This window comes from Anoplopoma fimbria, chromosome 20 (assembly GCF_027596085.1).
Source record: "Anoplopoma fimbria isolate UVic2021 breed Golden Eagle Sablefish chromosome 20, Afim_UVic_2022, whole genome shotgun sequence".
Taxonomy (NCBI): domain Eukaryota; kingdom Metazoa; phylum Chordata; class Actinopteri; order Perciformes; family Anoplopomatidae; genus Anoplopoma; species Anoplopoma fimbria.
The window spans coordinates 12,263,384-12,289,997 of NC_072468.1; positions in this window are offsets into that span (position 1 = coordinate 12,263,384).

The following is a 26,614-nucleotide window of genomic DNA, read 5'->3' on the forward strand; positions in this document are numbered from 1 at the left end:
TCGTTGCAATGTTGACATACTGTTTGAAGTTGGTCAGGACAGGAGAGAGGGAGACATGGTTAAAGTCCCCGCTGATCATTATGAGAGAGTTGGGATGTTTAGTCTGAAGCCCCGCTGTAACAGAGTGGATGACGTCACTCGCGCTCCTCGCTGCAGCTGATGGTGGGATGTAAACAACAACAACAATGGCGTGCGAGTACTCCCGCGGTAGATAGTAGGGTCTCAAACCCACCGCCAGGAGTTCAATGTCGGGAGTGCAGATACACTCCTTCACAGTTACATGGCCGGGATTACACCATTTAGAGTTGACAAAGACGGCAAGACCTCCTCCTCTCTTCTTACCGCTCTGTTTCCCTCTGTCCGCCCGAACCAGCGTGAAGCCGGCTAGTTCGAGCAGACTGTCCGGTATCTTCCCGTGCAGCCATGTCTCCGTGAAGCAGAGCAGACTACACTCCCTGTAGGCCCGCTGGTTGCTCACCAATGCTGACAGTTCATCCACTTTGTTAGCGAGGGACCTCACATTCCCCATAATGACCGTGGGGAGAAAAGGTTTAACTCTCCTGTCCCCCTCCATCCTCTCCCGGAGCCTCACTCCGGCTCTTTTTCCTCGACGGGGTTGTCTCCATATGGCGTCGGGTATGCGGGCGGAGGGAACGCCGGCTCCGCTCCGGTAGCGCAGAAGCTGGTCGCGGGTGTAGGTCAGCATTAAAAGTTCCAGTTGTGTGCAGAGAAGGTGGAAAAAACGCTACAACTAAAACGCTGAAGCAGGAACATACAATTACCAAAAAAAAGAAAACAACAACGAATAAAAATAGCAGAAAAAATACAAAAGTAGCAAAGCTGGTAGAGAGCTGCTGCGACAGGCTGCCGACCTCTGGCGCCAATTTAGTTTCTCCTAAACACTGGAATTAATTTATTAGGCTCAATGTTTCGGGGTAAATTGGAATTACATAACTCATCAAACCGACCGTCAGGAATTATCTGCCTCACAGGACTGAATGGAAATGACAAGAAATTATGTATAAAGTGTTTCTACTGACAAACAGACTCCAACTGCAACTCTTTAACTCTCTCTCTCTCCAAATGTTTAATCCATTCAATCTGTGATCTGTCATCACTCTGGTATTAAACTCCAGTGATGATGAGCTATATCAGATCAGTACGATTGTCTGCAGCGTCCAATCAAATAAATTATTAACGATGAGGGGGCATGTCGGCCCTCACAACACTTCCTGGAAGGATGATCTAGTGCATCCTCGCTCATGGATCCTCGGAGATCCCTCCTCGCTCCTCGGTGCCGAAATAAGAGCTTTGGGACGGCCGTCAATATGGCTGCTGTGGGCAAATTAGAATTGTGGAAGTGACAGCTATCTGAACTTATAATTGTTATGTACTGCAGTCCTCTTTGTCAGTAAAGCATTGCAGCCACTCCACAATTGTAATGGAAAGTCTGTAAGAGAGCAGGGCGCACTCACAGGATGTGTGGGTATTGAGTGGAAGTAGAGCAACTTCTAAAGCTATCCTTTCAGAGATTGAAGAGTTGAACAGAATATGTGTATATCAGGACATGAAAAATATGTTTTCGGGGTAGCATTAATAAAAATCTTGTTTCATCGCTTTGCCACATTTACCACTGTCTCTGCATAATGATACAAATAAGTAAAGTGTATCGCAGGGTTGGAGTAATACAAACCTGTAGTAATGCTTTTCGATTAGTCTTTATACATCCACAAAACAGAGATTTAAATGTTGCACAAGTTTATGAATGAATCTCTCTTATATTTGAAAAAAAGGACAAGTTGACCGCCTCAGCTTCCCAGGTAGCTTTGGAGCAGTTGGTAAGGTGAATGGTTAATGGTTTTGTACATTACTGTCATCAAGAAAGTAAGTAACTTCATCAGAGGGAAAGACAATGTAACTGTCAATACAATGTCATTTTAAAATACTTGCACTCAAATATTTTGTCTCTTTTACCACTTATCCCACCTCTTTAAGTGTACTTGGATTCATCTTTGTTCATTTGAGGAAACACATGATATGGTTTATGGTTTCAAAATAGAATAGTTTTACCACATATTCTCAGGTTGTCAATAATGTGACGGTCACTTGGTTTAACAGTATTTTTACACTTCCCCTTCCATAACCTTTAACTTTGGGACTGCCCATTGATCCAACGACCCATTACTTCAAAATCCCTACAGTCCAAAAAATGTCCCATTGGACTGAAAATCTATTGTAAATCTGCCATTAATCCCAAAACCAAAGACTCATTAATTCCTCAGGCCCACTGTTTGACAAATACACACGCTCTTTGCAGCAAACAGAGGCACAAGGCCAATCATGTAGAATTACATCAACAGACGTTTTAGAGGCAAGGCCATGACACACCCCTCTGCCTCTTATTACTTGTTACCTTCGTTGGGTTGGTTGGGTTTAGAAATGAGGAGTGAGATTAGGCGGGTTTAGGGTAAGAATAATAGGGTAAGCCAATTAGAGGCAGTTAGGGTGGGTCATGACTTCACCTTTGGTAGTAAAAAATGATTATTAGCCATGTGCTTTGGTTCTTTGTTCCTATTTTTGGAGTAATGGACCTTCAGAGCAATGGGTATTTGTTTTAGGGATAACGAGCTTTGAGACAATTGTTGAGGTGAACAGACAATTTCAAATTTGACTTTATATTAATTTTCAATTTGGATTTTTCTTCATCACCAACAACAACAACACAAATTACTCAATAAAAGGTGCACCACGGCAACACTATTTCAATAAAACTCACAGATGTGCATGGTGTGATGCTGAGTTTGTTCTCCTGTGTGATATGATAATGCAGAACCCCTTCCACACCAAAAGTGGTGTAATGAAGCTGGATTTAATTGCAGGGAAAGGGTTTAAAAGGCTTACAACCCTTGTCACCTTGACATCCAAATTCAAGTATGTCTGTAGGAAAACAACACTTCCACACCCCTCCACATCCAACACACATTTGAGATGTGCCAAAAGTTTTGTATTGTATGCAGTTGTATGCAGTATTTGTACTCTAAATTAGATTGATCCTTAGTCTTCTCTTTTTGAGCAATACTAATATCTGAAAGTTTGTTCATGATCTAAGATCACAAAGAAATATAAGACGCACTGGAATAAAAGGTAGAGCAGTGAATATAATAATCTTTTTTTCAATTATCATATTGTTCCTGGGAACGTCCTCCCACTGTCCAGTTAAAAATAGTGATGTTCTCATCACTATTCTGGCAAGCTGTTGTGACAGTCTATGTCAAATATGCTCTTAAATTACCATGTAGCATTGAACAAAGCTGTTCAATTAATCACTGATCTAACTGACTGGCATTAAACTGCCCCTTAAATACAAGGGTCTTGCCGTTTCTATTTGCATTTACATATGAATATAAAATCTGACCGCTTTACAGCTGAAACATTGCTTAGCTGTGAAGCCAATAATAGCTAACCCACATTACACACATTAACATAGCATTTATGAGGTTGCTTGTTTGAAGGTGTGAAACGGGTCAAACTAAAGCTTATTTACACATGCAGCAGGCAAAGAGTGACATCAGCATTCATTCACTCTGGTCAACTAATTATTCAAAGTCCGATAATCACTTTCCTTTTAGCTCTGTTTTTGGTCTCCACCAGCTCCTTAGAAAAATATCTGTCTTTTTAGCAGCTAAACGCTTCTTTGTGTTTCCGAACGTGTTGCTGATTGTGTGTGTGTCTGCTGTTTGATGCTGGTTAAGTAGTGAACAGTTGGTTTATCAGAGCTGTTTCACTGAAAAAAGCCACCTGCTGCTGGACACCGGGTCAATGTGAGCGTTTGGACTGAACTAAAATAAAACGCTAAGACCCTAAAAAGCTCTCTAGAGCTGAGGGGAAGTGTTTATTTGAGATCATTTCCTGTGGGTTTACACACTAGTCATTTAATGCAATGTTCATATAAAAATATAAAAATAAAACTAATGTTGACAAGTGCAGATTACAGCAGGATTTTTGGGTCCTTGTGCACACCAGGTTGTAGGTAAGTGTGTCCGACTTCTGAAAAATCCCAAGATGTAGTTGTAACCTACACACGTCACACATCTTAATACTGCTGCAAAGTGACGTAGAATTCAAAGTGTATCCCACAGTTATCATAGTCTAGTGTGCAACGCCAGTTCAGCTGTTGACAGTAATGCACCTTTTACGAGAGACAAACATGAGCAAGCAACAATTAATGTTATTTAAATGTACAGCATACATGTCAATAGAAAATGATTGTTATTAAAGGTTCCAGAATGTTTGATTATTAAGGTAAGGGAAAGGTGGGGTTAAATGAAATTACTACATTGAACAAATATTCTGGATTTTTCACGTTTGACAGAAAGATTTGCACTAAATTTTCACAAATACAATAACAGTTATTCATGTTAACCCAGTACTATACAATATATTACTTTTATGTGAGCATTATAAAAAGTCCTTTGACTGACAACTGAGAAACACATCTGTGTACTTCTTATTGGATTTGGTAATGACAAAAACCATTGCATTCAGTTTTTGGTAATAATAGTTTTTTTTATGAGGTTTTAAGCTGATTCATCAAGAACAAAAAAAATCAAAGAACTCCGTAACATCATCGCTGTCTTCCTTCAATGATTGAATTTGCCTCTTCTGATTGACTCATTTATATACCTTCATATCCCGCTTTTTTCCATTTTTGTGCAGTTTAAAATAGGGACAGGTGACAGAGAGAACTGAGGCTGGAATTACAAGATTGCATAGAAAACACTGAGGAGGAGGTGGGCTTGTTAATAACAATGGAAGTGAAGAGAAGTGATGGAACTGATGAACCTTGCAGTGACGCATCAGTGGAAGCGTCGTCCGGTGAAGAGCGCCCAGTGAAAATAAGACATATGCTGTCTCCCTTTGCTATGCTAATGCCAGCAGGTACTCAAGGGGAGGTGGAGATGGGGGGGTGGACTTCATGTCTCCTGAGACGCAGAGGAGGGACACCTGAGGTTATGCTATTCCACTACCAATACACACAATGCTAATGAGTTGGTATCTTGCCTTTATGTTCAAATATTTTTACAGGAAAAAAAAAAAGAATTCAAAGCTTCTTTTGCAAACCAGATGATCCACCATACAAAATAAAGTTTCCACGGTGAACACGCTTGCTTGAATACAGTCAGAGCTCTCCGTAAATGCATGTATTAATTATAAAGTCCTGCCTGTAATTTACAAAGCATTACATAGCCTTGCACTTCAAGATTTCAATGATTCATTGGTTGCATAAAAACACACACACTTAACAAGAAGGAGGAATTTAAGATTTAGAAGAACCTGCTTCCTGCCAGTGGAAATCACACAGTGGGATGAGATTCAACCAACAAAGAGTTTTTGTGATTCTTATCTTGTTGCATGGGATATTCAGGAATGAAATCTATGTGTTAAAATGCAAGAACAGTCAATGAGTTGTTCCCCACCAGGACAAGGAGGATAGGAACAGAGACAGACATGATTAGGACACTGAAAAAGCATTCAGTACGTTATTTTTTTAATAGTTGTTAACTTAAATCAACTATGATGAATTCCAGTTAAACTATCTAATGTTACATCAGCCTGAAGGCCTTCAGCATCAAACCCTTCCCCCTGTTAATTAATGCCACTCCCTGAGTGGCTCTCTTATTGTGTACAGGTGTGCTGGAGTCAGAGCAGAGTACCACCAGCTGAAACCTCTCATCAAGACTGCTACAAATACTCTGCCTGCCATTTCTTCACTGCCAGATCGTAGAACCTGCTTGTCAGTTTATACATCCAGCCAGTTATTCCTAAGCTAAACTTTGCTTCTTAAACCCTTGCCTGATCCTGTTTTGTTTTTCCCCTGCAGTTCCGTCTGCTCTGGTCCAGCCCCGGTCATCAGCCTGTTCCTGCTCCTCCACTGCACAATTGGTATATTCACCTGCCCCCTGGATTCAGCCCCGGACTGGTTCCCACTCATCTTCCCTTCTGCACTCCGGACTCACAGCCCCGTCTCAGAATCCCTACCAAGTTCTTGGCAATAAACCTTTGTTAAAACCACTTCAGTTGTCTGTGTCCGCACCTGGGTCCACCTGGTCTGCCGCCCCGCCTAACATCTAATGTCTTAAAACAGAACATTTTGTCATGTTTAACTCAACACAGTGAAACACAAAAGGTGATTTTGAAGGGGGTTTAGAGACACTTTCCAGTACAATACATTGATTTAACTGAACATTTCATGCAAACAATAAGTGCGTTCAGCATGTTGGTACAAGCCCAAAAGTACAAAAATCATGCAAGTATATCAACCTCATCTACTTCAAGTGCTACATTTAGAGACAATAAGAGATGAAGAAATATGTTTTTTATGGGAAAAGAAGCAGTCTAAACTGTGGAGATGTGGAGAGTTTCTGCTGTACTGATGTAAATAATTGTGTTTCCATTCACATTTTATGTTTATTTTGAAGAAAGGCATTAGAAAAGCTTATAATAAAAACTTCCTCTTAATTGGGGGAAAATGAAAAAGTTTTTAAAATAGCTTTAGGTGGTTTTCTTTCTTGTCCCATTTCAATTACACTAATAAAACAACAGCCACATTCGATAAAAACTTCCTCAATTGGGAAAAAAAGTTTTTAAAATAGCTTTAGGTGGCTTTCTTTCTTGTCCCAAAAGAATTCATACACTAAGTGATTTGCTGAATAAATTCTGACATTGCAAACATTTACCTCATATGACTGATCAGCTGTTTCCTGGATATTCCCATAATTTGTTAATGCTTGTCTTTGTCTCCTGACAATATGAAATGGCTAATACTAGCTGATATGAAAGAACAATTATAACTTGTCCAATTGAAACAAATTCCCGAAGACCTCTCCATTCCACAGTAGATTATTTCCACCAGCTATATTTGAGTCGACCAATCCTTGTTTGTTTTCTGGTGAGCTAGAAAGTTGTTTTGCTTAAATATGCATTAAATGTGCAATCTGGGTTGAAATCAGCATCTTCTCCCCAAGTTATGTGCTTCACAATACAAAAATAAATCAAAGAAAAGGTGGAGACAGGTGCTCTTCTCGTTTGTGTTCCCTGAGAACACAAATTGTTTCCTCACATCATCACATTTACCCCCCAAAAAGATTGTTTGCCACAGCAGCACTATGATCAGTGGCCATTTCATGTCTAGGTCTCAGCACAGACCCATTCCACCGCTCCTGATCCAAACTACTCACCAAGCACAAGTAAACACTTACAATTCTGCGGCTGCTTGCATTTTTCAGTCCAGGGTGTTTCGGTGGAGAGGACTTGAGCAATGCAAACAGACAGTCAGAGGAGTTTGACTTTTAAAGATGCAACAAACTGTCACGCATGTGTGATTCATCGTCGTCGCTCTCCCAAGCAGAGATGCTCCGCTTTGTACTTCACATACTGTCAATGTATTATTCAGCAGTTCTAGGTGAGTGGTTGCTCTCCGAATGGCACCGAGAGGTCAATGGCTCGTAGTGCACCATTAGCATCTCAACCCAGGGTTGACTGTTTGTGCATATGGGTGAGAGGGAGAAAGCGGGAGACATGGACAGATAGGGAGAGAGAGACCTCTGCAATAGTCTAATGTAAATATTTTTCAGGGTAATCCACAGTCAGATTTATTCCATTTCTTCGATTCCACCTTTGTCCACATAGGGACCATTCTCCTTCCCTTATGTGCAAACAAACACAAGATGAAACCAGTATATTCTGGTGCACACAACCAAAACTAAAGGTCTGAAACCACAGTGGCAAGGCTGCAGTGTTCTGTGTGAAAGTAACAATTTGGGCTGCTAACTATTCAAGGGCTTTTTCTTGTGGGGGGCGCTTTAAAAAAGGAAACAGTTTTCTCCCCTAGGCCGACATGAATGTGTCCAGCAAACTGTCTGTCGAACAATAAAATAAATAATTTTGACCCCATTGGGACAATAACTATAACTACAAATTTGATAAAAATGCAGAATTATTTAGCGTTTTAGCTTTAGATGTATTGTTATGCATCAGAGGTTAGCAAGCTTACTTTAGGCTTACCTCAGGCTTCCTGTTTTTTTTCAAATCACACTTGCGTTTAACCTGGGTAAATCACCATGATGAGATGTGCTCCACAGCTACTCATCCAAGCAGGTTTAGTTCAGTGGATTGGAACAATATGCATGAACAGCTGTTCTGTTTCTCACAGTATACTGTCCTGGAAAAAAAAACACTGCATGGACAACAGTCCCAGTAACTGTCAGACTGACACTGTCAGAAAATGCATTCAACAATTATGGTTGATATAGTCCACATCTGGGGCCCACCTGCAACTGTCACTTTTATTGTATAAAATATACTTTTAGCACGACGATGCACTTTTGGTTTCTTTATTTGAGCGTTTTTGTTTTTTTCTAGAGAAATAATTGGGAAGACCTGAATTTTTAATGGCCCTTGAGGGGTCACTGAAAAGAAGCTTTTGAAATATCTGGAAAATGGTCTCTTGAGGTATTTGAACGAATAATTTATTTTACTGATAAAGAAGAAACCAAGGTACACTTGCAGTACACACTCTGCCACACTTGTAGTCTTTTCATTGGAGCTGTAGTTTTTTTTCTGTGCTCACACAGTACACATTGTTTTACTATGGTTTTAAATCATTGAGGTTTCATTTCTAATAGCACCTGCTGTAGTGGAGCCAACTTGTCACGCTTCAATTTTCCAGACAGATGAAACAAAATGCTGAATGAGAGATTGCACTGAGGTAAAGGAGGTACTGGAAGTACGAACTGACATCTAGACTTATACTCTATTTGGCCTATTGCACTAGTTGCATTATTAATATTCAGTTTTATTTTAGCAGAATCATTTCATAATGGTAGGGAATGTTCAATGGCCCTTTGCCAGCTTGAGGCCCAAGGGTTGGGAACCACTGCTCTAATGCCTCCATCCATAACATCCATGCTACATTGAAGACGTGATGGATGCGGATCGTTCGCGGAGTAATTGTGCTGGGGAAAGTACTTTTTCACTGGATACACGTGCAGAGCATATACAGTGTATGGTCACAGACAAAACAAGATGGTGCGCTTTGGTTTTGGAAATGTTTTGGATTGCTTCTTCGTTTTTTTGGGATACAGCAGAGCACTGTGAAACTTAAACTTTTCACTGAGGTTGTCTAGCCTTATATGGGTTAGTTACAATCTACTGATTACATAAGGCTACGTAACGGATAAAGTTAAATTTGAAAACCACCAGCTTGTACTGGCAAAATAAATGCCGCCAGGAACTCTGAAAAACCAACTGCTAATACTCTCATTGACATTAGTTATTAAGTATTTTCTGTATATCAGTAGTTAAATTAAAAAAAAAGTATGGCCACTTTATAACCCATTTCTGTGTGAAAGGGCCTCACACACCACGCATGAAAATATAAATAGAAGACTGGTCTATTTTTTCATGTGTGGAGCACATCTCCTTGGTCTTACACACCACTTAAGCGCTGCTCTCACTCCTTTTGTAGCCTTGTTAGGTGACTGTAGTGGAAGCTTAGTGTTGCAGCTCCTGCTCTGAATGGTTCGCATACGTTAAGCGTTCAATGTACAGTGCATCCGGAAAGTATTCACAGCGCTTCACTTTTTCCACATTTTGTTATGTTACAGCCTTATTCCAAAATGGATTAAATCATTTTTTCCTCAAAATTCTACACACAATACCCCATAATGACAAAGTGAAAAAAGTTTGTTTAAAATTTTTGCAAATCTATTAAAAATAAAAAACAAAAATATAACACGTACATAAGTATTCACAGCCTTTGCTAAATACTTTGTTGAAGCACCTTTGGCAGCAATTACAGCCTCAAGTCTTTTTGAGTTTGATGCTACAAGTTTGGCACACCTATTTTTGGGCAGTTTCTCCCATTCTTCTTTGCAGGACCTCTCCAGCTCCATCAGGTTGGATGGGGAGCGTCGGTGCACAGCCATTTTCAGAGATGTTCAATCGGGTTCAAGTCTGGGCCACTCAAAGACATTCACAGAGTTGTCCCGAAGCCACTCCTTTGTTATCTTGGCTGTGTGCTTAGGGTCGTTGTCCTGTTGGAAGATGAACCTTCGCCCCAGTCTGAGGTACAGAGCGCTCTGGAGCAGGTTTTCATCAAGGATGTCTCTATACATTGCTGCATTCATCTTTCCCTCGATCCTGACTAGTCTCCCAGTTCCTGCTGCTGAAAAACATCCCCACAGCATGATGCTGCCACCACCATGCTTCACTGTAGGGATGGTATTGGCAAGGTGATGAGCGGTGCCTGGTTTCCTCCAGACATGATGCTTGGCATTCAGGCCAAAGAGCTCAATCTTTGTTTCATCAGACCAGAGAATTTTGTTTCTTATGGTCTGAGAGTCCTTCAGGTGCCTTTTGGCAAACTCCAGGCGGGCTGTCATGTGCCTTTTACTGAGCAGTGGCTTCCGTCTGGCCACTCTACCATACAGGCCTGATTGGTGGAGTGCTGCAGAGATGGTTGTCCTTCTGGAAGGTTCTCCTCTCTTCACAGAGCAACGCTGGAGCTCTGTCAGAGTGACCATCGGGTTCTTGGTCACCTCCCTGACTAAGGCCCTTCTCCCCCGATCGCTCAGTTTGGCCGGGCAGCCAACTCTAGGAAGAGTCCTGGTGGTTCCAAACTTCTTCCATTTACAGATGATGGAGGCCACTGTGCTCATTGGGACCTTTAATGCTGCAGAAATGTTTCTGTACCCTTCCCCAGATCTGTGTCTCGATACAATCCTGTCTCGGAGGTCTACATGCAATTCCTTGGACTTCATGGCTTGGTTTGTGCTCTGACATGCACTGTTGAACCTTATATAGACAGGTGTGTGCCTTTCCAAATCATGTCCAATCAACTGAATTTACCACAGGTGGACTCCAATCAAGTTGTAGAAACATCTCAAGGATGATCAGTAGAAACAGGATGCATCTGAGCTCAATTTTGAGTGTCATGGCAAAGGCTGTGAATACTTATGTACATTCACGTTATCATTATGCGGTATTGTGTGTTGAATTTTGAGGAAGAAATTAATTTAATCCATTTTGGAATAAGGCTGTAACGTAACAAAATGTGGAAAAAGTGAAGCGCTGTGAATACTTTCCAGATGCACTGTAGCCTGGACAAAATTTCCACATATATGTACAAAATAATAAAACTTGTAACAATTGGATTTTATAAAGCCTTTTCACGTTCAACCCTCCATTGGCCTTGTCTCAGGCCAAAAGTTTTTGTAAGCAAGATATTTCTTAATCAAACAAGCTAACTGTGCCCAAATTTGCTGAGCACATTCATGCTGCCAAGAGAGTGAACCATTTTGACTTAAATGACTGCATGACCTTTCCTTAATGGCTATTCAGGATTAATATTTTAAACCCTACTAATAGTAAGGACTGAAGAAAAGCAGACTCATCAGTATAATGTTTGCGCTCTCCTACACTTTTATATAGTGGGGTGTAATGATAAAAATGTAGCCTCAGATTTTAGTCGGACCAGAATGGACAGACACGTTTTTCCACATGAAAAAAAAGGATTATGCAGCTTAAAAAGGCTGAGGATCTGGTGAGGAGGATGTGAGAGGAGATTTATACAGCCACACACTAGAGCGACACTGCAGATATACACCCGACACTGGATCTAATGGATGTTCATCATCTCATCACCGTCACCCAGCAACAAACTGCAGTTTCACAGCCATGGGGAATGACAACTGAGAAGCTTCTCAGTGGCTACACCGCTACCCTGTCACTGACTGACTGAATCCCATCAGCCAGTTACTGCTACACACACACACACACACACACACACACACACACACACACACACACACACACACACACACACACACACACACACACACACACACACACACACACACACACACACACACAAATAAACACCCTGTGGGGGAAACTGCAAGACTGTCTCCTCTACCAACCACCCACATCAGTACTGACCTCTACAGAGTCCCCAGGGGATGGTTCTGCAACGGTTGTCATTGATCACACACACACACACACACACACACACACACACACACACACACACACACACACACACACACACACACACACACACACACACACACACACACACACAAACACCATGGGTTTGATTGCAGGTTAGGGGAGGGAATTCACAATCAATACAGTACAGTTATCTGCAGCACACTGATATCAGAGGCAGTGATGTGTTGAGAATCATTGATGTTAAGTTTTAATTGGTTCAATGTCTGGAAAATGTGACATGTTTTTCCACTCCAATAAAGCATTGTGGTCTGGTAACGTGTTTTGCTCTAATCAATATAAAAAATTATAATAACAGACATCCAATTTCAAATGTTCATCTCCCTAGCACTACTTAAATCATTGATCTCATCAATCATGAGATGAATGGTTTAATTCCAGTGTGATTATCAAATTGTGATATATTTTACCTGTTGCATTTATTTATAGTAATGAGTGCCGTTACAGCATTACTGTCTGTCCAGAACAATGTGTTACAGATAACACTACTTTTATGTAGCTGTCACCAAAGTAGCCGCAAAACTAGTCGTTAAAAATTTAAACCGATTATCAAAGCATGAAGTTCAAGTTTACTGCAGTTAATAACAAACCCAGTGGTGAGCGATGATATTTAGCTTAAGCTAAGGGTTTGTGCTCATTTAGAGTGTTTCTCCAACAGAAAAGTATAGATTGTTTTTGCTGGTAGGGCTTCATCCCAATATTGAGCGTGGGTTTTTGTTTCCCAGACAACAATACCTTGACAACATATCACCACCCCTGTATTGCCCCTTTGCTATGGTCTACTATATTTTCCATTCATGAATACATATGCAGGGTCACCACTTCGATTTTCTTTTTTTTTTTCTCATGGCACACTGGTCGTACATAAATTGTGTCATAGTGACACTACACAGGCGTGTAACATGTACCGTCAGGTTGCATTCACACCATTTAGGGGTTGTAGCAAAGGCACTGAACTCCTTAGTACACTGCTCAGTGAACAGAAGACTGTGGTTTCTATAAGCAGCCAGTGAGCATGAGAAGGACTGTATGCAAAGCAAGGTCTGTCTTGGGAAAAGTGTGTGTGATTGTAACTTTATTATATTAATAAAAGGAATTCATAAAAAAAGCGGTCAACTAGTGCTGCAGTAAGGTATTGTTAATCTTGGCCGTGGCAGTGCCCCCAACCAAAATTCATAATACGCATGTTAACAGCTACATTTATAATATTAATGCAACAACTACTCATATAAAGCTTACAACTTATGTTGCTGTGTACACAATACACACACAGAGAAATGTCCCCATTAAGACTAATGATGGTCCAAGCAGCAATCATGTGTAACCTCTATAGCCGGTTGCCTGCAATTAAGATTTATGGAATGCTGCAGGAGTTAATAGATGCTAAATATCTAATGTGTGTGACTTTAATGTGTCACGCCTCAGTTTAGACCATATTACCCAGTATCAGAATATGGTATCTGTCATATTTATTTTCTAAGGTAAATAAAAACAATTAATAAAGAGGAGATGTGTCATGGTGATTCATTTTCATCAGCTCTGGGAATTATATTTTGTGGGGAAAAAAAAAATCTTCCAGAACCCGCAGACTTTTACTATTAATAACCTCAAGATGGCGCCGTGGATGGCAGCACTACATCTGCCCGGCTTCAAACTCCTCCAAACAAACCGCTTAACAGCCCTGTCAGGTAAAACGAGGAGAAGCGGAATCTGCTTCTACAATACAAGGTGTACAGATGTCAAAGTGTTGAAAAATCATGCAGCCCTCACTTAGAAACTTTATTCATAGACTGCAAACCTTTTTATTCATGGCGGGAGTTTTCCTCATTCATTCTGGTCGATGTTTACATCCCACCTCAGGCCTGTGTTAGTGAGGCTCTACAACACCTGGCTAAGAAGATCACTTACATGGAGCACAAACACCCAGACTCCCTGCTCATTGTTCTTGGGGACTTCAACAGAGCAAACCTCAGCAAAGAACTGCCAAAATACAAACAACATATTAAGTGTACCACCAGGGACAAAAACACACTGGACCACTGCTACACTGTAATGAACCACTCAGTCCCCTGTGCAGCCATGGGACTCTCTGATCATTGTCTGGTTCATCTTCTCCCGAACTACAGGCAGAAACTTAAATTTGCAAAGCCTGTGGTCAAGACTATGAGGAGATGGACCAACAAGGCAAAGCTGGATTTACAGGCCGGCTTTGTCTGCACTGAGGATCTGCTCTTTCACAGACAGGAAGACACCCGCCCCAGACTGTGTATCACCCTCCTACCTGAAAGTCTGTGCTGACCAGCTGGCCCCTATCTTCATGGAGATCTTTAACCAATCACTGGAGCTGTGTGTCCCCAGGGACGTACGCAAGGTTTCTGCTTAGGACTTCAGCTCGGCGTTCAACAACATCATACTACCAACATAATACTCTAACACAAACTCTCCCAGCTCAGTCAGTGGATCACAAACTTCCTGAGAGACAGGACATAGCAGGTAAGGCTGGAAAAAATAACATCCAGCATCCAGACTACATAGCAGGTAAGGCTGGAAAAAATAACATCCAGCATCCAGACTACCAGCACCGGCGTCCCCCAGGGATGTGTGCTCTCCCCACTGCTCCTCTCCCTCTACACCAATGACTTCACCTCAGGAGATCCATCTGTTAAACTCCTGAATGACATTAAATGTTTAATATAGGCATGTAAAGTCGGTCATCAGCCTCATCAAGGACGGTGATGAGACTGCGTATAGAAACTCAAAATGGAAGTTGATCAGCTGGCCCTCTGGTGTGGTCAGAACAACCTGGAGCTGAACAAAATCTTTTGGCAAAATATTTTCAGTTGCTCAAAAAATAATTGCCCACCCCTCTCAACACTTCACCTCAGCCATCTGTTAAACTCCTCACCATACTCAGCAGCACTGTGTCCGCTGGAGAGACCTTCAGGTTTCTGGGATCCACAATATCCCAAACCTAAAGTGGACCTCCAATGTTGACACCATCAGAAAAAAAGGCCCAGCAGAGGTTGTACTTCTACTTGTACTAGAATAATCTAGTTAAATTTCAAGAGTCTAGAATTCGAGTTTACTAAAGATTTCTAAGATTTACTGCAATTTTCCTTATGCATCGTCTTCCCTATCAAACATTTTTTTAATAATCAGAGAGTACATTTTATTACTATCTGATTATGTTTTCATCCTGTCCTTACTTAATAATATGTAGTGTAATATGTTGTAGTTTTGTGTTCAAAAGTGTGCTCTGTGGCAATGGTAACGACACCTAAAAGTGATGTCACAGTACAGTGCAAACACTTTGGAGTATAAACACCTTGGAGTACATTGGTGAGACATTAACCACTGGTGCTCAGAAAAAGAAAAAAAAGGTTATTTGCTTTGAGGTTACTCTTTAAAGAAATGAATAAAAGTAGAAAGCACCATATCAAAAGACAACTTGAAGGACATGTTGATGAGATGCTAGAAATTGAAAACACACATTGATACATGACAGCTAATTTCATACAATATATGAACAAGTGAAGTCTAACTTCTGAGCTCAACCCTTCCTCCAAGGTAAACAACTAAATAGGATTGTCTTTGCAATTCAAAGGACCCATTTGTGATCCGACACACCCTTTGTCAGTGCCTTTCAAAACCATTAAAGTGACTTTTACTAAATGATACTACTGTTTTCTGATGTGCCATCACTGTGGTTAAACCACAAATAGGCTGAGGCACAACATCCGCATGGATGTGAAGAGCTATTTGGTTGTTTTGATTGATTGCAGTCTGCGGTAAACCAAAACCAATGTAAACTGTTATTGTTGGGACAATTATATGCTTGCCAGTCAACCAGGTAGACCTTTAACAATAGCCAATAATGATGCGCCTTTTTTTCCTAAACATGAAAGAGAAAATAAAATAAACATACCACTTCCCATTGTCAGCAGTTATAATTTTTTTAAGATTGCGCTATTTGTGTTTAATTGTATCGTATAAAATATTAGACACAGTTATACAACTGGGGTCGTGGCTATGCTCCTGTCTGTTTGTATGTGTTCCCCATGTTAGCAAATCTTTGTTCTAGCATCCTCCCACAGCTCACAAGCATGCCACTCTAGTGAACTGAGGACTCAGCATTACTCAGTGGGAAAGTAGTTGCATATTTGTTAAACTTTTGACAGACCAGGAACTGATTTCTATACCTTTCACCCAGTGCATGCTGAGATTGGCTCCAGCCCCTTATTGGCTCCTGAATGGGAAAAGCAAAATGGATGTATAGAGGATAGAATAGACATTTTGTCAAAAACTCTTATTACTGGATCGTAAATGCGAGTTCACCCGTCTGATCTTCACCAGATTTGCCTGTCTTGTGGTCGTTGTATCAGACAACAGGCTGACATCCAGACAGGATATTATACTTTTTTCATAGATGAGATGGATGGAACTGGGAGATGAAAAGCATCTTAAAAGCAGTGTTCCATATTACACTGAGCATCTGTAGAAGCAATAAAGGCTGAGTGAGGAGGAGAGCTCCATATGGACAGATATGGATCCACACTGATGTTTCAGTCCCAGCCCAGTGTGAACTCAGATGAATGCTTACTGAAGCTATTATTCGTAATGCCTCCCAAATCGCATGTTATTACTTGATCTGTCTCTATGGTGGAGTGCCTGACACGCAAGACCTGACACATCCTCCACACTCTCTCATAAGAAAATGAGATAGAACATTCTATTATGCAGGCATTGCACATTTCCATACATCTCCCTTTTTGCACCACCTTCATTCCTACTGAATTTCTCTCTCCCTCTCATTTATATATATATATATATATATATATATATATATATATATATATATATATATATATATATATATATATTATTAAGTATGTATGTATACTATTAAGTATGTATATTGATACAACAAAGTGTTGCTATATGCCAACGACCTGCTTTTATATGTGTGCGACGCTCTAGGTTTATGAATTAACCCCCCCAAAGAAAGTTTTAATTTAAACAAATTGGCTCCCGATTTAGCAATCCCATCAATACATTTCAGACTATCTAACTCAGCATTAAATTATCCGGCATTGCCACACTAGATCCAGCCGCTCGCTTCGGAAACAAAACCTAATGGAACTTGTAGCAAACTCTGATCTACAGAGGTGGAGCTATCTACAGCTTTCTTTAGCTACCAATGTACACAAGTTAATGATTTGGTACATTTCACCTCAGACTTGTTGGTATTAGATTGATGCTGACTCATGCTCTTCATCTTCGTACCCTGCCAGTCAGCCCCTAACAATACACATCTAGCCCGATTGGTAGCGGAACTTTGAAAATCTGGGCAAAGATCCATGTGATCTGACTCACATGTTATGGTCTTGCTGTAAATTTATGCAATCATAATTTTTTTTATGCGGTCTAAGGAATTGTAGGGATAAAATCCCCCCCTCTGGAGCTAACTTTGGTTGATCTTTAGATAAAATCACAACAATAACTATTTGTTTGACATTATATATATGTCATAATTTATTCAGCAAACATTAGAAAGACACCAAAGCTTTTACCAGATATGCTCTTCAGATGTAATTTTAAACATCAACATCACAAACTCTTTTAGCTATTTAATTTATCCATTTTCTATTAACATTGTAAACAGTCTTTATGCTAAGCTAGGCTAACCACATCCTAATTCGTTCTTCATTTCCTCTGACTCTTTTGTTGGGAGGTATATACACTAAGTGCATTTCCCCAATTTGGTGAAATATTCCTTTAAGTAAGTAATCAGTCTGTCGTAGTAATCACTAATAAAAGGTGATACAATAACATATCTTTATTTTTTTAAACATGATCAACTATGTAAGCTGGATCGTATGGGAGCACTTGTATTCATCAGTTTGAGACCTCAGCCTGAGAGGAGCAGAGAGCGTTGGGAATAGCCGAGGGTCGTTTGGATCTCATTATGGGGAACAAGAGTCATCTTCGCTCAGCCAACACAGAAGCCCCGAGACTCATATCATTTCTGTGACTTCTAATCAGTATTATTACTATGAGAGCTTTTCTGGCACAGCTCATTCTCCAAGGCTGAACCCTCCTTTACATCTGTTAAGACGGCAACATGCCTTACATTGGACAGGTAATTAGTGAAAGGGTTTACCTCTTGCTTTTAAAGTGTGCCACTTGAACGTTAATCCTATGGCCTCAAAAAAAGAAAATTGACGACCCAAAGGTGCTTATAGATTTGAAATTGAAATTAATCTTTGATCACACGACTTGCAATCCCATTTATGTAGGTTAAGAAAAATAATCATGGCTTGGAGTGCTTCTTGGGACTGATAGTGTAGTGTGGTCTAAATCCCAGCACTTTATTGTAATTACTCCAACATGCCCTGCTAAAAAGGAACGCTCATTTTTCATGATTGTGACATGCTTTTTTTATGCCGGGTAAACTTTTTCTATTTCTGTGCAGCCATCGTGTCTCGATTGAACAGGCAACTGATGGCTGAGCTATTATGACTGTAGAGCTAAGCACTATTGTTGATTCATTTTTAATGAGTTTTCCAATTATGCAAGCAATAATAACCATTAGAAGTTATCCATGAGAGCCGGCTGTGGAGTAGGCCTGTGCTGAACAGAGTGAGACTCTTGGGCCATACAGTGAAACGAGGAGTCCAGTACCAAAAACAGGATTCAGGTATGGATGAAAGCACATTCTGTTCTGCTATTAGCATACCATTTCATTCATTTTTATTGAAAGAAAAGTTCTGTTTTGCTCCCAGGAGTGGTCAGCTTTTTTTTTTTTTTTTTTTTTTTTTTTTTTTTTTTTTTAAAAGCTGTTTGTGTGTTCCTGACAGGAACATTAATCATTGACTGTGGGCAGACACAGATCAATGAGGAAAGGTTTGCGTCCAGCCCCTGCTGGCTACATTTCTCAGTCAGAGTGCTGGAGTGACAGGCTCTAAATCAGGGTTTGTTTGTCGGATCAGTGGCAGGTTTGGCGGATGTTGGCGGGGGCTAATGTCATAAACACTGGAATGCTCGGGGAAGAAAAAATCCCCAAAACACACAATTGTTCTTACAGCTTTCTGCCACCGGTGTTGTGTTTTTTAGTGCTTGACACTGCTCTTTAGGCTATGGTAAGTACATCATGTAACTTCAATGAGGAAAGAAACGCCTGTGACAAAAACATTACAATCAGTGAAGTTGTAGTGGTTAAAATCATCAGAAACGTACTGCTCTCCACAAGGCATTTCCAGAATCCTCAAACTCCTGTTGCATATCTGAAAAAAAAGTTAAAAAATGGATCTATCCACTGTATGATGACACGGATAATTTTGTCATTATGTAACACAGGGTTGCACAACGAAATTCAGTTTTAGCCAGTTTTGTTGTTTATAGTTTTATAAACAACAAAACATTCATTCATTCATTATCCGTAACTGCTTAACCTTTTAAGGGTCGCGGGGACGAAACATTCCTGGCCATTTTTTTATTATTATTTGATTCAGGATGAAGGCAAACAGAAGCAAAACAACAATTTTATGGGCAATATGGTCTGACATCTTCCTATTAAAAATTTGACATCAGAGTAATATTGTCCATCGTATTTGACCATGTCTGAAAAGCAAGCATCATTGAATCGTCCCACCAGGGTCCTTTGCTCTCTCCGCCCGTCAAGTGAAGCATGATTCAAGATGCCACAATGGAGCCAGGTCTCTGTAAAGATGTGGACAGTCATCAACCTCCCGTTGCTGGGTTAGCCTGAGTTTTCCTGAGACCGGTCACTTTCCAGTCTGGTGAAATAATAATAATAATAATAATAATAATAATAATAATAATAATAATAATAATAATAATAATAATAATAATAATAATAATCTTTATTTGTATAGCACATGTCATACAGACTATGTAGCTCAAAGTGCTGTACATTTGAAAAATAAAAAAATAAAATAGATTAAATAAATAAATACAAAAAAAAATAGTAACAGAATAACTTGTTTATACAGAGCATGCTTTTTGCATTTACATTTTTAGTGCAATCCAGAAAATGTCAGCATGTGAATAAAACTGGAAAACATATTATATTTAAAATGACCAATAATTAAATAAATGAATAAATGAATACAAATGTATAGACATAAAAGTGTTTAAGTACATAACAGATCATTTGAAGGACAGTTTTGGGACTATGTGGAGCGCACCTAAAGCGCTGTTATGAAAGAAAGGCTTGGCAAAATAGATGTGTTTTTAGATGAGGCTTGAAAGTGTCAACAGAGGCCCCTCTCTAATGTTTTTGGGTACACTGTTCCACAGTTTGGGAGCATAAGTGAAAAAAGCTGCCTCTCCAATTTTCTTTTTCGAGGGGTTTTGAGGAGCTAGAAAACCAGCAGTGGAGGATAAAAGTGTTCATGGAGGAACATAGAGCGACAGGGAGTCTGTGATGTAGGCTGGTCATAAGCCATTTAGAGCTTTGTACACAATTAAAAGGACTTTAAAATCAATTCTGGCGGCTATTGGCCAGTGCAGCATAGTCAAGACTTAGGTCGTAGCTGGGATAGCTTTGCTTCCGTCTCGGCTCTCTTCCTTCTTGAATCCTCTTTCAGTGGCGTTTGGTCTGGTAGGTCTGGCTGGGTGGCTGGGCAGTTATCTTCTCAAGGACCCCTCCCCACAATCCCTAGGCTTCCTTCTCAGATGTTGATGAATGTATTCCGTCATATACCATTAGTGCGCCAGGTGGGTGAGATTTGTCATTTGTCCTGTGAGTCAGTGAGTCACTTGCTTGTCATGGGAGTAGTTAGTCAATCAAGTTAACGTCAACCAAAAGCTTTTCTTGAACATAAGTATTTTTGTTGCTTCCTGTGAAGATGCAAGTTTATTTTGAAAAGAGGCCAGGCGTGTAATGAGCGGACGTTTTATTATTAGTGTACTATTAAAACACATTGTATTCAGATTAACATTTGTTTCAATGTCACATTTTTTTACTACTCTTTATCTTGCAGACATCCGTGATTTAAGTATAATTCAGTGCATTATATAAAAAAACACTAAAGTTTTGCGCATGCATTGTTTTTTATCAAGCTCAACTAATGTGAAATTGTGTGCATGTGCACAGCCTTAATTCTTCATAAGTGGATGCAGACAAACACTCAATCAACATCATTAATTAAAATGTGAACCATAAATGGGGATATTTCAATCATCACGATAACCAAAGGTCCAAAGCAATTCATTCAAATTATTTATATCATACAACTATGAAAATATATATTTTTTGTAAATAAATAAATGTGAAAAATACCATGTGTGTGTGGTGGTTTATAAATGTGGCCCCTGTCTCTGACACCAGCAGGCTGTGTTATGAAAGTGTGATATTTAGCCTTCTCCACGATACATTCTGCGGTTCCTTATCTAATAAAAAATGGTTGTGATGTTAGAGTGCAAGTTCTTACACAAACTATTCTTAAAGACAAGTCACTTTGCCCACAAAATCTACCACCATTTTTCATTAAAACAAAGTCATTGGCTGTGTAGCCCAAATGTATTTACACTATATTCTATTTATTAGGAGGAATATGTATGGAAGTACAACTGAAGACTCCTGTCTTGTGCCAGTGGGGATGACAATGTTATCAACCTGTGACAGTGGTCTGGAATAAACCGGTCAAACACGGCTCAGCTTGTGTTCATTATCCTATAGACACTGGGTTTGTGTATGAAGTGGTATATGAGTATTGAAGTGATCTGTGCAGCAGCGTTAAGGCCTCAACTTACACAGCAAACCCTGACCAGTGGCCTCCTTGTTCATTTTTCGTAAAACAGCGTGCTGTGTGTTCTTTCGTTGTAATTGTGCTTTTGTGGGTCAGTTCATAACCACATATGTCCACACCGGAATCTGATACTGGCCACATTTTAATAATGAACAGCAAAACCAAAAATGTGGATGGGTCGAAAAACCTTTTTTAGCATTTTTGTTTTGTATCAAGTTCGTAATCATTTTTAGAGGACAAACCGAATTTTGTAGTTGACAGGGTTGCTCAAACAGACTTGTTTTTGTAACAAACGCAATTATTTTAACCCTTACCACAATGGCTTTCTAAACTTTTTTTTGTTTTTCTAAACCAAAACATTTTGTTGCACAAGTAAACATAAAACAAAGTAAAGCTACTTAGGAAGTCTATATTGAAAACTATGCATGTAACTAGCAGTAACCGACGCACTGTCACCGACACGTCCAAAACGGACGCTAGAGCATCATAGTTTGAAGTGTGACCAAGCATGACCAAGCATGACCAAGCGAAGCAAATTGAAGTTGGGAGTGAGACTGTATTTTCACAGTGCATGACTTTATCAATCAATTTTTTTCGAATGACTTAATATCATTGCTTTTTGTCGCAATTCATGTCTATTATATAATCATAATTTTGGAGCAGACAGACACAGATTACCTAATGTGCTCTGTCTGTTTTCCTTTTACACAATAGGCAAATTAACTTTCTTTCTTGAAATAATTATAAAATAATCTGTAGATTTCAGATGATATTAATTACATAACTGAGCGTGTTTGCAAAGAAGTAAGTTAAGATTTTGCCATAATTTATATTTCTTATTGAGGTTCCCAGGGACTCCAGTAAGTAGTTCTTGTATGTTAAATATTTTGGTAGGATGATGGTTATGGTAATGCTGTCTTTATTAAAAAAATCTTCAGTTGCATTAGAAACTTTCAGGATACAATACACGCAGCCTAAACTGACTGCATATCTCTGTAACTGCCATATCCTAGGTCAGCTGCAGTATACAGAGTACATGCAGAGTCTACACATGCATCACCGGTGCACTCAATCTGCATACGAGGCTTATGTAGAGAGGCATGCCAACGTTTCGTTGTTGGGAACACACCCTGCTTCCATGCGATCACTGGCAGTATTCCATGTGTTCTTTCCATGTGTATGACCTGGATCAAGTTACAGATACATACACGATCCAGATACTGATGTGCTTTAATAACGGCTCGTGGACTGATGTGCAGCTTGACCCGGCGCAACCCTCTCCGCCTACAGCACATATTTGTTGTTTTCCCCGCCTCATTATTTCCTCTGTTTTAATCCAGACGATGGTAGAGGTTCTTCAGTGGGATCCGATCGGCAAAGACAGAAGCTGCTATTTTCAGCTGTATTTTATTGATTCTGTTTCATGAACACACATGTAGGTCCTGGATAGGATTCTGCCTGGGGACAATTGCACACGCAGAGCTATACACGGAGAAACAGAGCGAGAGATGAGAGCGTATATGTCCGTTCATGCACAATCAGACTAACAGCATGGCAGAAGCACACTGAGCCTTTATTTCCATGTAATTGGATATAGGCCTCTCCTGCAGATTAGATTTACAGTAATCAGTCTCCTCATGTGGAGAGAACACAGCTAGTGTCTCTACATAGCATTATTAAGCATCCCCCTTATTAACACTGGTAAAACAATAAGGAGAACTACAACAAACACTTCAGCATACTGCCACCCTGCTCGGTATTATAAGGAATAAACATTTAGTTTCCTCCTCATGGTGTGTTTGGGGATTAAAATGGCTGGTGTTAAAAAATTAAAAGGGCGACAATGGGAGCAGGTCTGCTCCTGGTTCGAGCTGTTCCCTGTCATTGGAAGCGTTGTCGCAGAGATAAGCTCATGGCTATCATAGGACAGGCCTGCATCCAGCCTGTCCGACGGGCCTTATCTCCTCCTGCTATAATAAGCCAGCCACTCTGTCAGCCTGGACATGGATAAAGGTGTCGGTGTACAAGTGTGTAAGTTAGGGTTCGAACCAGAATGGGACTGAAACTGAAGAAAGCTCATATTTGGATTCCATTTTTCGTTGTCAACAAATTTGATACTTTATAGATGTGGCAATTAATTGACTGTAATGGTAGAACATAAAGACATTTGTATCATCTATTGCTTCTTACACAGGTTTGGATGCCTGGGTTTACTGCTTTCTGTCCATTACAGAGTCAGAAAACTGAAAGTTGTTTCAAATGGACCCGGGATGGGGCGCCCTATTGACATGGGAGTCAAGTCACCGACCATGAACAGAGACATCCCCAGTTTATGTCTGGATTGGCAATTCCCTCATAAATGAGATCTGAGAGGAGGTGGCACAAACAAGTGGTGACCCATATGGCTAGACAGAAGTCTGAGTATTGATCATCAGTAAGTATGGAGTATTATTCAAAACACCAAAATCTGTATTATGACAGCTTTTTTGGCACAAATTCCTGGTAGATTACTTTTTAACATGATTAGAGTATTTCTAGTCATTACCTTGCAATCCTAATAAAAGATAAAATAGTACATGTAAAATATAAACGTAAATCAACTTTTATTGTCAACATATGTACATAGCATAGAACACAAAATGTAGCCTCCGCATTCAACCCATCCTAGTATTCGGAGCAGTGGGAAGCTACTATATAGCACCTTGGGAGCAGTTTGGGCGAGTGGTTCCTTGGTCAAGGGTACCTCAGCAGGGCCCAAGATGCAAACTGGCTCCTCTCAAACTACCAGTCCAAGAATTATACTTGACTTGAACATATGACCCTCCGATTCAAGTCCTCACAAACTAAGCTAGTAGCCGCTGTTATAACTTTTCAGTTGCACTGCCTTGATGCAGGGCTGTTCTTGGTATCTACTGTTATCTGGAGTCTACAGCCTTGCTAGCAGCTCTGTGATGTTGTACAGCGGTGAGCTAAATGATAACATCGGCATGCTAATATGCTCACCCTGCCTATGCTAACAGGCTGATGTATAGCGTGTTAGCATGCTAACATTAGCTAATTAGCACAAAACACTAAGTACAGCTGAGGCTGATGGAAATGGAGCTTATCTGGTATTTGGTCATAAACCGAGGTATTGGACAAAAGGAAATGCTTGCGCATTTGCGCTAGATGAAAAGTCAGGAGATGCCCAAAATCATTACAATTCATCAGATACTTCACTGAAAACCACAAATGTCAACCTCATGTTAGCGCCAGAGGAGAAGTCTGGGGTTCCCCAAAGTCATAAGGATTCATCTTCAGGTAACCATGAACGCTTCTGCCAAATTCATGGCAAATCCATCCCATTTTTCCAATATTAGTCTGGACCAAAATGGTGGAAAAAACTACTGCCTGACAGACATTGCCATCCAAGCGGCCGCTAGTGTGGCTTTACTTTTCAACGATAAAAATAAAAAATTACGATTTTAGGTGCATCCAGATTCAATTTTTACTCTTTTTTGCCAAAGGGGGCCTCCCAAAGGACGCGTTGCATAAACGACTGATGCAGACAATGAGGCTTAAGATGTAAAAAGTATTACCTATGCATGACAGGGATCACCCTTCTATTTTTATGAACCCAAGACCTTCTCTGTAGCATCAACCTGAGGACAAATCCTTTTGACCTCACTTCTGTGACACTCTTATTAAGGCTATATTCTCTAGAGAGCACTAGTTGGGCTTAAACTTTTAGTTTTGCAATTTATAGTAACAACATATGCCAGCATGTGTCTGTGTTTATGTTGTGTTCTTGCAAAGTTTTCCTCCGGTTGAGTTTCCATCAGAAGTCACGTCTAATCAGTTTGCAGCTGGAGTCTCTTATTACTGCCCAACATGGGACTCATAAAATGGAAGATGCAAAAACAGATGTCCTCATGAATTAGTGAGGCACCCATGAAAAATTAACAGATGACCTAGGACATGAAGCCAGGGGGCTTATGCTCATTTAATTCTTCCTTCAACATGCAATATGCTGCCTCCAGTCATTGTTTTCACTGCCTGTCCCCGTCCAGCTGCAGCAAGCCTACTTTTAGATCTGGCAAATTAGTAGTGACAGAAATGAGTCTGACGAATAAATAACAACATGGGCTCTGGGATAACTGGCTCCATCGGAATCAATGCTAAATGGCTGAAAAGTGGTTCTGGATGTTTTTTTGGGGAAAAAAAAACATCTCTGTAAAAGTACAGACCACTGTGAGCTCCAGAAATGCATCAACAGGTTATCTAGAGTAGGGGTTTGCAATTACTTTTGAGTACTACGATTACTTTTGATGAAATGACCCCCCTCAAGAACCCCCTATCTGAGGAAAACTACTGAAATTCCAAGCAGCATGATTTTCACTCCAACTGTAAACTCAGCAGCCAACCAATTGTACTCCTTATCTTCTGCTGTAAGATTACTAAAGGAGGTCCATTTCCCTGCAAGCTCTGTAAAGTGATGAGCTATTTTTAGAGGGCATCTCACAGGTAAAGGCCAGAGAGACCATCTGTAAACAGAAGCCCATACGAAACGGCCAAAATACTACAAAAGCTCATTATAAATACACTCAAAATACTTTGTATCGTCAGCCCAGTGTCCTAAGAATCCAGACGTAATAGACAAATCCTCATCTCATGATTTGCATGCAATGCCAACCTTCAGTGCCAAGGCTGAACATAGTGTGCCCTTTATCCAGTGAGGCTTAAAGTAAAGTTGTTGGATGGGCATGTAGCAGGAGACTGGAGGTCACATCCTGTCC